Source organism: Sinohyriopsis cumingii, chromosome 11 (genome assembly GCF_028554795.1).
Source record: "Sinohyriopsis cumingii isolate HCF-2022 chromosome 11, ASM2855479v2, whole genome shotgun sequence".
NCBI classification, from domain to species: domain Eukaryota; kingdom Metazoa; phylum Mollusca; class Bivalvia; order Unionida; family Unionidae; genus Sinohyriopsis; species Sinohyriopsis cumingii.
In genome coordinates, this window is record NC_142971.1 from 46,865,127 (window position 1) to 46,876,365 (window position 11,239).

General features: G+C 33.5%; 4 non-coding genes across 4 annotated transcripts; all 4 read right to left on the reverse strand.

Moving 5' to 3' along the window:
* Positions 1–2,138: 2,138 nt before the first annotated feature.
* On the reverse strand, positions 2,139–2,257 carry LOC149788220 (5S ribosomal RNA). The gene has a single exon (XR_016424515.1). It is a non-coding gene; the product is annotated as a 5S ribosomal RNA (ribosomal RNA).
* Positions 2,258–3,157: 900 nt separating this feature from the next.
* Positions 3,158–3,276, reverse strand: LOC149788221 (5S ribosomal RNA). Its single transcript, XR_016424652.1, has one exon. It is a non-coding gene; the product is annotated as a 5S ribosomal RNA (ribosomal RNA).
* Positions 3,277–6,881: 3,605 nt separating this feature from the next.
* On the reverse strand, positions 6,882–7,000 carry LOC149788222 (5S ribosomal RNA). Its single transcript, XR_016424516.1, has one exon. It is a non-coding gene; the product is annotated as a 5S ribosomal RNA (ribosomal RNA).
* A 902-nt stretch (positions 7,001–7,902) lies between these two features.
* On the reverse strand, positions 7,903–8,021 carry LOC149788223 (5S ribosomal RNA). The gene has a single exon (XR_016424653.1). It is a non-coding gene; the product is annotated as a 5S ribosomal RNA (ribosomal RNA).
* Positions 8,022–11,239: the final 3,218 nt, after the last annotated feature.

Here is an 11,239-nt window from a genome sequence, read left to right on the forward strand (position 1 = left end):
ATATATATATATATATATATATATATATATATATATATTAGAGACAGGGGAGAGCTCTGCTTACGACAATACATCCCTTCAGTTTCAATCTGTAAAGAAGCAAGAGCTTATTTGATCGCCGATGTCACTGACATGTAGGTTGCCATATTTGTGCAGTCATTTGAATAGTAATACAATGGCGAGTTCCGTGTCAAATTTCATCAAGGTTGTCGTTTTCTTTCGTCAGTCAGCTTCATTAACGACAAATGATGTTATACTCGGAATTATTTCTGAGAAAATAAATCGTATTTCTCTCGATTTCATGCAGGTATATCTCGATGAAAGGTCGGTCAAGTTTGCATGGCAGGCTAGTAAGCACAGGGGCTCGCATCGTTGCTCACAATTGAACTGACAGTCATACATTTTATACTATATGTACGACTGATAGTTTCATTGTAAGCAATGATACGAGCCCCCTGTGGCTAGTAAGCAGCCTATGCCGATACCGCATGGTGTCGGCGATTTCCAACGTTTTGATAAGCAAAACAAATATGTCCATACACCCCAATACTAATGTCCAAATATCAAAAATCGCTATTTTGGGACTATTATGAATTCATTCAAGGACATTCTAAATTACATCATCGCCACACGTCAAGATTGTTATTACATCAGCACATTCAAAATTGGACTTCATTCAGAAAACCACTGGCATTCATTTGGAACACTACCCTTTTGGACTTGTCATATAACTTTTCATGGACTATTTGTGATTTCATTTATAATGCTGAAAAGTATTTAAATTTTCACTTTGTATTCTTTATAAAAATAAATTAAGTCGGTTGGTTTAGATTGGCTAAGATAGCATTAAGGTGTTTTTGTTTATATGAGCCAATATCACATTATTCTTTTCTTGGTTTAGATGGGCTAAGTTCACATTATGGTACATTGGTTTAGATGGGCTAAGTTCACATTAAGGTGTTTGGCTAAGTTTCCATTAAGATATTTGGTTTAGATTGGCTAAGTTTGCATTAAAGTGTATTGGCTTATATTGGCAAATTTCACATAGGAATTTGATTTAGATGGCCTAAGTTCACATTATGGTGTTCTGGCAAAAGACTGCTTGGTTTCCGATGTACAAATGTTTGTGTGCAGTATAATATTAGTAACTAAAGTGTATACTGATTCAAAGTTCTAATCCAAAAGAAGCAAAACTGGCCTCAGATACTCATATTTGTCACTCATCCATTTTCTGACCCAGATAAGGGGAGAATTCCATGTTGAAATTGACTTAAAATGCAGATTCAGGACATTATTGTTGTTGTTATTATTATTATTATTATTCCTCTTTCTGTCCTATCATTTGGTTAAAATAAGCGACACCGGCCTATAAGCTAACTTTAAAAATAGGGTCTTATGAGATTTGCAAAGGATCTCTTCTTGCAACTTGTAGAAGTTAACGTTGTGGAAATACAGAAAGTGGAAGCATGAAATATCTATCTAAACTTACTGTAATCAAAACAGAATTTTATAACCCAATTTATTTAGCCAATGGCCCATATTTACAGTATTCGCTACAGGATGCCAATTTTCCCACTGGCAGACTGAGGCCCTGCTGTAAAAGAAATCAATCAATCAATAAATTAATATAAAAAATTCTCACAATTCATACATTCCATATTTATCAATCAATTAGTGAATAAGAAATACCACAAATAAGTACCCAAAATGAAAGACATTGATCGCATATTTTGCAACTCTGCGCTAGAGACTACACCAGGAATATATGAGAAGAAACTTGAAGGAAGTATTTCGACGTGAAAGGAGGCAGCTTGTTGTGGTAGTAAAAGTAGAGGAAACTGGATAAATTGAACCGAATTTGTTAATAAGAAATACTGGTCATCTATGATCGCATATTCCAGTAGTAAGGATCGAAACCAAGAGCAGAGAAGTGCAAAGCAACATTTGCTATATTCAGGTCCTATACTTGATTTTTTTAGGATCCGAATTATTGAAGAAAGTTAAGGAAAAAGAGAAAATGAAAGTCGAGAAATTGCTCTATTTATTATTTATATTGAATAAAGTAAATTTAGTTACAATAAAAGAAAGAAAGAAAAACTTCAACTGTTTTTAGTTATAAAAGAAAAAAAAAAAATTAGAGTCTACAGCACCCGGTATTCCCAGGCGGTCACCCATCCAAGTACTAACCGGGCCCGACGTTGCTTAACTTCGGTGATCGGACGAGAACCGGTGCTTTCAACGTGGTATGGCCGTAGACACAAGTGTGTGTAAATTTAAGACTTATATTCGCTTCTCTCTTCACCGTTTCCGATGTACAGACGTTTACGTTTATGTGCCGTGTAAAATTAGTAATTAAAGTGTACTTATTAAAACTTATATAGATAAACTGCCTTCATACATTATTCAAATTTGTAATTCAGGCATTTTCGGACTCGGACATTAGTTGCTTAACCGGAGGTTTACACCTTCAAATGGACTTAAATAACAATGCATTTAAACGAAGATTCAGTTCATTTTTGTTGTTTTTGGGCATTATTATTATTATTATTATTTATCTTGTATCAACTGACTAATTCAATAGGTAAATAATCGACATCAGCCTATGAGCTACCTTTAAAGACGGACTCGAATCTGATTTGAAACGGATATCGTCTTGCAGCTCGGAAACGTTAAAGTTGTGGAAACACAGAAAGTGCAAGGAAGTGGAAGCAGGGAACATCCATCCAAACTTACTGTAATCAAAACAGAGATTTATACACCAATTTATTTTGTCAATGGCCCATATTCGAAGTATTCGCTAAGGGATGCCAAGTTTCACACTGATAGACTGGTGCCCTGCTAAAAACAGGTAAATAAATTAAAATAATTAAAAATAATACATTCCAAATATATCTATCAATTATTGAATAAGAAATACCACAGACAAGTATCCAAAATGAAAGACATCGATTGCATACGTTGCAATTATTCGCTATAGGCTGAATCCGGAATATCAGAAGAAATTTGGAGGATCTGGACGGCATACGAGGCGGCCCATTTCGATCCTGGAGGTAGAGGAAACTGAAAAATTTGCACCAGATTTGTGAACAAGAAATATTGGCCATATATGATCGCATATCCTCACAGTGAGGATGGAACCAAAAAAAAATTTAAAAAATGCCTACAGCACCCGGTATTCCCAGGCGGTCACCCATCCAAGTACTAACCGGGCCCGACGTTGCTTAACTTCGGTGATCGGACGAGAACCGGTGTTTTCAACGTGGTATGGCCGTAGACATTTGTATGTACAAATTTAAGACTAATATAGGTTGTCTCTTCGTCGTTACAAAGATATATTACACACGCACACACACACACACACACACACACACACACATATATATATATATATATATATATATATATATATATATATATATATATATATATATATATATATATATATATATATATATATATATATATATATATATATTAGAGACAGGGGAGAGCTCTGCTTACGACAATACATCCCTTCAGTTTCAATCTGTAAAGAAGCAAGAGCTTATTTGATCGCCGATGTCACTGACATGTAGGTTGCCATATTTGTGCAGTCATTTGAATAGTAATACAATGGCGAGTTCCGTGTCAAATTTCATCAAGGTTGTCGTTTTCTTTCGTCAGTCAGCTTCATTAACGACAAATGATGTTATACTCGGAATTATTTCTGAGAAAATAAATCGTATTTCTCTCGATTTCATGCAGGTATATCTCGATGAAAGGTCGGTCAAGTTTGCATGGCAGGCTAGTAAGCACAGGGGCTCGCATCGTTGCTCACAATTGAACTGACAGTCATACATTTTATACTATATGTACGACTGATAGTTTCATTGTAAGCAATGATACGAGCCCCCTGTGGCTAGTAAGCAGCCTATGCCGATACCGCATGGTGTCGGCGATTTCCAACGTTTTGATAAGCAAAACAAATATGTCCATACACCCCAATACTAATGTCCAAATATCAAAAATCGCTATTTTGGGACTATTATGAATTCATTCAAGGACATTCTAAATTACATCATCGCCACACGTCAAGATTGTTATTACATCAGCACATTCAAAATTGGACTTCATTCAGAAAACCACTGGCATTCATTTGGAACACTACCCTTTTGGACTTGTCATATAACTTTTCATGGACTATTTGTGATTTCATTTATAATGCTGAAAAGTATTTAAATTTTCACTTTGTATTCTTTATAAAAATAAATTAAGTCGGTTGGTTTAGATTGGCTAAGATAGCATTAAGGTGTTTTTGTTTATATGAGCCAATATCACATTATTCTTTTCTTGGTTTAGATGGGCTAAGTTCACATTATGGTACATTGGTTTAGATGGGCTAAGTTCACATTAAGGTGTTTGGCTAAGTTTCCATTAAGATATTTGGTTTAGATTGGCTAAGTTTGCATTAAAGTGTATTGGCTTATATTGGCAAATTTCACATAGGAATTTGATTTAGATGGCCTAAGTTCACATTATGGTGTTCTGGCAAAAGACTGCTTGGTTTTATTAGGCAATGAGGGTAGTCTTGCTCAAGGGTACAATAGGGCAACCAGCTTGATAGAAATCTATCATGTTAACCATTGGACTGATGTACATTTTATCAGTGTAATTTAGAGTCTGTTTAAACCATTCCGAATCCCCCCATCTCTCTCTCTCTCTCTCTCATATATATATATATATATATATATATATATATATATATATATATATATATATATATATATATATATATATATATATATATATATATATATATATATATATATATATATATATATATGAAAGAAATAATATTTTCAATCTTTCTGCACTGTACTGATTTTCTGGTTGAATACTAAAAGTAAGTTTAAATATATATAAGGAGTTTGCAAATTTTATAAAAGTCAGCTTGCCTAGCAAGTAGTAGGTCAATATGATACAATGTAGAATTTAAGAAAATGTCATTATATGTATTGAAACGTTTGTTTCCTTTGTATCTGTTGATATCTAAAATCCATATCCCAATAATTAAAATTATCCAAGACTATATGTAAATAATACACATATGTATGTATGTATGTACACACACAAACGTATATATATATATATATATATATATATATATATATATATATATATATATATATATATATATATATATATATATATATCACAAAAGACACACACATATCTTAAAACACCCTCAGCCACCCAGGATATATATATGATCCGTTTTTACGAGATAAACTTATTAATTCAGTATGGTATAAATCGAGTAAGATCAGTAGAGTTTTTGCCCTTGTTTGCAATCGTTATAGGATAACGCGTTAAAAATAAAATTACACAGAAGTACAATTAATGTTAATAGCTGATAAAGTTATGCGAACTTTGTTGCATACTCTCTCTCTCTCTCTCTCTCTCTCTCTCTCTCTCTCGTGTGTCAGTATGATAAAGCAAGAAGAAAAAGGAAGAACAGTAAAGAACATATATAAAAAGGTTTATTGAAACAGCGTCTCATCATGGTGTGGGCACCACGATGCATAGGGATAAATAAAAAAGCGAGTATTCCATTACTTTTCACTTCATTTGATATGCATCCATATGACACAGAATGCTCTCGGTGAGTACAGGGAATCAGATAAACGTCACTGTGCGGGACTAGGTATAAAACATTTATTGTAGTTTTAATTGTAAATTTTTCGGGCATTTAAGTAGAAATTAAATGATTTCAGTTCTAGTGAGAACAACATTTCGACTGTAAAACATAATTTGTTGTCTTGATGCGTTTTCAAGACTCTTGGGCTGATTAGTCACACATCTCTTCAACGTTTCCGATGTACAAATGTTTGTGTGCAGTATAATATTAGTAACTAAAGTGTATACTGATTCAAAGTTCTAATCCAAAAGAAGCAAAACTGGCCTCAGATACTCATATTTGTCACTCATCCATTTTCTGACCCAGATAAGGGGAGAATTCCATGTTGAAATTGACTTAAAATGCAGATTCAGGACATTATTGTTGTTGTTATTATTATTATTATTATTCCTCTTTCTGTCCTATCATTTGGTTAAAATAAGCGACACCGGCCTATAAGCTAACTTTAAAAATAGGGTCTTATGAGATTTGCAAAGGATCTCTTCTTGCAACTTGTAGAAGTTAACGTTGTGGAAATACAGAAAGTGGAAGCATGAAATATCTATCTAAACTTACTGTAATCAAAACAGAATTTTATAACCCAATTTATTTAGCCAATGGCCCATATTTACAGTATTCGCTACAGGATGCCAATTTTCCCACTGGCAGACTGAGGCCCTGCTGTAAAAGAAATCAATCAATCAATAAATTAATATAAAAAATTCTCACAATTCATACATTCCATATTTATCAATCAATTAGTGAATAAGAAATACCACAAATAAGTACCCAAAATGAAAGACATTGATCGCATATTTTGCAACTCTGCGCTAGAGACTACACCAGGAATATATGAGAAGAAACTTGAAGGAAGTATTTCGACGTGAAAGGAGGCAGCTTGTTGTGGTAGTAAAAGTAGAGGAAACTGGATAAATTGAACCGAATTTGTTAATAAGAAATACTGGTCATCTATGATCGCATATTCCAGTAGTAAGGATCGAAACCAAGAGCAGAGAAGTGCAAAGCAACATTTGCTATATTCAGGTCCTATACTTGATTTTTTTAGGATCCGAATTATTGAAGAAAGTTAAGGAAAAAGAGAAAATGAAAGTCGAGAAATTGCTCTATTTATTATTTATATTGAATAAAGTAAATTTAGTTACAATAAAAGAAAGAAAGAAAAACTTCAACTGTTTTTAGTTATAAAAGAAAAAAAAAAAATTAGAGTCTACAGCACCCGGTATTCCCAGGCGGTCACCCATCCAAGTACTAACCGGGCCCGACGTTGCTTAACTTCGGTGATCGGACGAGAACCGGTGCTTTCAACGTGGTATGGCCGTAGACACAAGTGTGTGTAAATTTAAGACTTATATTCGCTTCTCTCTTCACCGTTTCCGATGTACAGACGTTTACGTTTATGTGCCGTGTAAAATTAGTAATTAAAGTGTACTTATTAAAACTTATATAGATAAACTGCCTTCATACATTATTCAAATTTGTAATTCAGGCATTTTCGGACTCGGACATTAGTTGCTTAACCGGAGGTTTACACCTTCAAATGGACTTAAATAACAATGCATTTAAACGAAGATTCAGTTTTCATTTTTGTTGTTTTTGGGCATTATTATTATTATTATTATTTATCTTGTATCAACTGACTAATTCAATAGGTAAATAATCGACATCAGCCTATGAGCTACCTTTAAAGACGGACTCGAATCTGATTTGAAACGGATATCGTCTTGCAGCTCGGAAACGTTAAAGTTGTGGAAACACAGAAAGTGCAAGGAAGTGGAAGCAGGGAACATCCATCCAAACTTACTGTAATCAAAACAGAGATTTATACACCAATTTATTTTGTCAATGGCCCATATTCGAAGTATTCGCTAAGGGATGCCAAGTTTCACACTGATAGACTGGTGCCCTGCTAAAAACAGGTAAATAAATTAAAATAATTAAAAATAATACATTCCAAATATATCTATCAATTATTGAATAAGAAATACCACAGACAAGTATCCAAAATGAAAGACATCGATTGCATACGTTGCAATTATTCGCTATAGGCTGAATCCGGAATATCAGAAGAAATTTGGAGGATCTGGACGGCATACGAGGCGGCCCATTTCGATCCTGGAGGTAGAGGAAACTGAAAAATTTGCACCAGATTTGTGAACAAGAAATATTGGCCATATATGATCGCATATCCTCACAGTGAGGATGGAACCAAAAAAAAATTTAAAAAATGCCTACAGCACCCGGTATTCCCAGGCGGTCACCCATCCAAGTACTAACCGGGCCCGACGTTGCTTAACTTCGGTGATCGGACGAGAACCGGTGTTTTCAACGTGGTATGGCCGTAGACATTTGTATGTACAAATTTAAGACTAATATAGGTTGTCTCTTCGTCGTTACAAAGATATATTACACACGCACACACACACACACACACACACACACACACACACACACACATATATATATATATATATATATATATATATATATATATATATATATATATATATATATATATATATATATATATATATATATATATATATATATATTAGAGACAGGGGAGAGCTCTGCTTACGACAATACATCCCTTCAGTTTCAATCTGTAAAGAAGCAAGAGCTTATTTGATCGCCGATGCCACTGACATGTAGGTTGCCATATTTGTGCAGTCATTTGAATAGTAATACAATGGCGAGTTCCGTGTCAAATTTCATCAAGGTTGTCGTTTTCTTTCGTCAGTCAGCTTCATTAACGACAAATGATGTTATACTCGGAATTATTTCTGAGAAAATAAATCGTATTTCTCTCGATTTCATGCAGGTATATCTCGATGAAAGGTCGGTCAAGTTTGCATGGCAGGCTAGTAAGCACAGGGGCTCGCATCGTTGCTCACAATTGAACTGACAGTCATACATTTTATACTATATGTACGACTGATAGTTTCATTGTAAGCAATGATACGAGCCCCCTGTGGCTAGTAAGCAGCCTATGCCGATACCGCATGGTGTCGGCGATTTCCAACGTTTTGATAAGCAAAACAAATATGTCCATACACCCCAATACTAATGTCCAAATATCAAAAATCGCTATTTTGGGACTATTATGAATTCATTCAAGGACATTCTAAATTACATCATCGCCACACGTCAAGATTGTTATTACATCAGCACATTCAAAATTGGACTTCATTCAGAAAACCACTGGCATTCATTTGGAACACTACCCTTTTGGACTTGTCATATAACTTTTCATGGACTATTTGTGATTTCATTTATAATGCTGAAAAGTATTTAAATTTTCACTTTGTATTCTTTATAAAAATAAATTAAGTCGGTTGGTTTAGATTGGCTAAGATAGCATTAAGGTGTTTTTGTTTATATGAGCCAATATCACATTATTCTTTTCTTGGTTTAGATGGGCTAAGTTCACATTATGGTACATTGGTTTAGATGGGCTAAGTTCACATTAAGGTGTTTGGCTAAGTTTCCATTAAGATATTTGGTTTAGATTGGCTAAGTTTGCATTAAAGTGTATTGGCTTATATTGGCAAATTTCACATAGGAATTTGATTTAGATGGCCTAAGTTCACATTATGGTGTTCTGGCAAAAGACTGCTTGGTTTTATTAGGCAATGAGGGTAGTCTTGCTCAAGGGTACAATAGGGCAACCAGCTTGATAGAAATCTATCATGTTAACCATTGGACTGATGTACATTTTATCAGTGTAATTTAGAGTCTGTTTAAACCATTCCGAATCCCCCCATCTCTCTCTCTCTCTCTCTCATATATATATATATATATATATATATATATATATATATATATATATATATATATATATATATATATATATATATATATATATATGAAAGAAATAATATTTTCAATCTTTCTGCACTGTACTGATTTTCTGGTTGAATACTAAAAGTAAGTTTAAATATATATAAGGAGTTTGCAAATTTTATAAAAGTCAGCTTGCCTAGCAAGTAGTAGGTCAATATGATACAATGTAGAATTTAAGAAAATGTCATTATATGTATTGAAACGTTTGTTTCCTTTGTATCTGTTGATATCTAAAATCCATATCCCAATAATTAAAATTATCCAAGACTATATGTAAATAATACACATATGTATGTATGTATGTACACACACAAACGTATATATATATATATATATATATATATATATATATATATATATATATATATATATATATATATATATCACAAAAGACACACACATATCTTAAAACACCCTCAGCCACCCAGGATATATATATGATCCGTTTTTACGAGATAAACTTATTAATTCAGTATGGTATAATTATCGAGTAAGATCAGTAGAGTTTTTGCCCTTGTTTGCAATCGTTATAGGATAACGCGTTAAAAATAAAATTACACAGAAGTACAATTAATGTTAATAGCTGATAAAGTTATGCGAACTTTGTTGCATACTCTCTCTCTCTCTCTCTCTCTCTCTCTCTCTCTCTCGTGTGTCAGTATGATAAAGCAAGAAGAAAAAGGAAGAACAGTAAAGAACATATATAAAAAGGTTTATTGAAACAGCGTCTCATCATGGTGTGGGCACCACGATGCATAGGGATAAATAAAAAAGCGAGTATTCCATTACTTTTCACTTCATTTGATATGCATCCATATGACACAGAATGCTCTCGGTGAGTACAGGGAATCAGATAAACGTCACTGTGCGGGACTAGGTATAAAACATTTATTGTAGTTTTAATTGTAAATTTTTCGGGCATTTAAGTAGAAATTAAATGATTTCAGTTCTAGTGAGAACAACATTTCGACTGTAAAACATAATTTGTTGTCTTGATGCGTTTTCAAGACTCTTGGGCTGATTAGTCACACATCTCTTCAACGTTTCCGATGTACAAATGTTTGTGTGCAGTATAATATTAGTAACTAAAGTGTATACTGATTCAAAGTTCTAATCCAAAAGAAGCAAAACTGGCCTCAGATACTCATATTTGTCACTCATCCATTTTCTGACCCAGATAAGGGGAGAATTCCATGTTGAAATTGACTTAAAATGCAGATTCAGGACATTATTGTTGTTGTTATTATTATTATTATTATTCCTCTTTCTGTCCTATCATTTGGTTAAAATAAGCGACACCGGCCTATAAGCTAACTTTAAAAATAGGGTCTTATGAGATTTGCAAAGGATCTCTTCTTGCAACTTGTAGAAGTTAACGTTGTGGAAATACAGAAAGTGGAAGCATGAAATATCTATCTAAACTTACTGTAATCAAAACAGAATTTTATAACCCAATTTATTTAGCCAATGGCCCATATTTACAGTATTCGCTACAGGATGCCAATTTTCCCACTGGCAGACTGAGGCCCTGCTGTAAAAGAAATCAATCAATCAATAAATTAATATAAAAAATTCTCACAATTCATACATTCCATATTTATCAATCAATTAGTGAATAAGAAATACCACAAATAAGTACCCAAAATGAAAGACATTGATCGCATATTTTGCAACTCTGCGCTAGAGACTACACCAGGAATATATGAGAAGAAACTTGAAGGA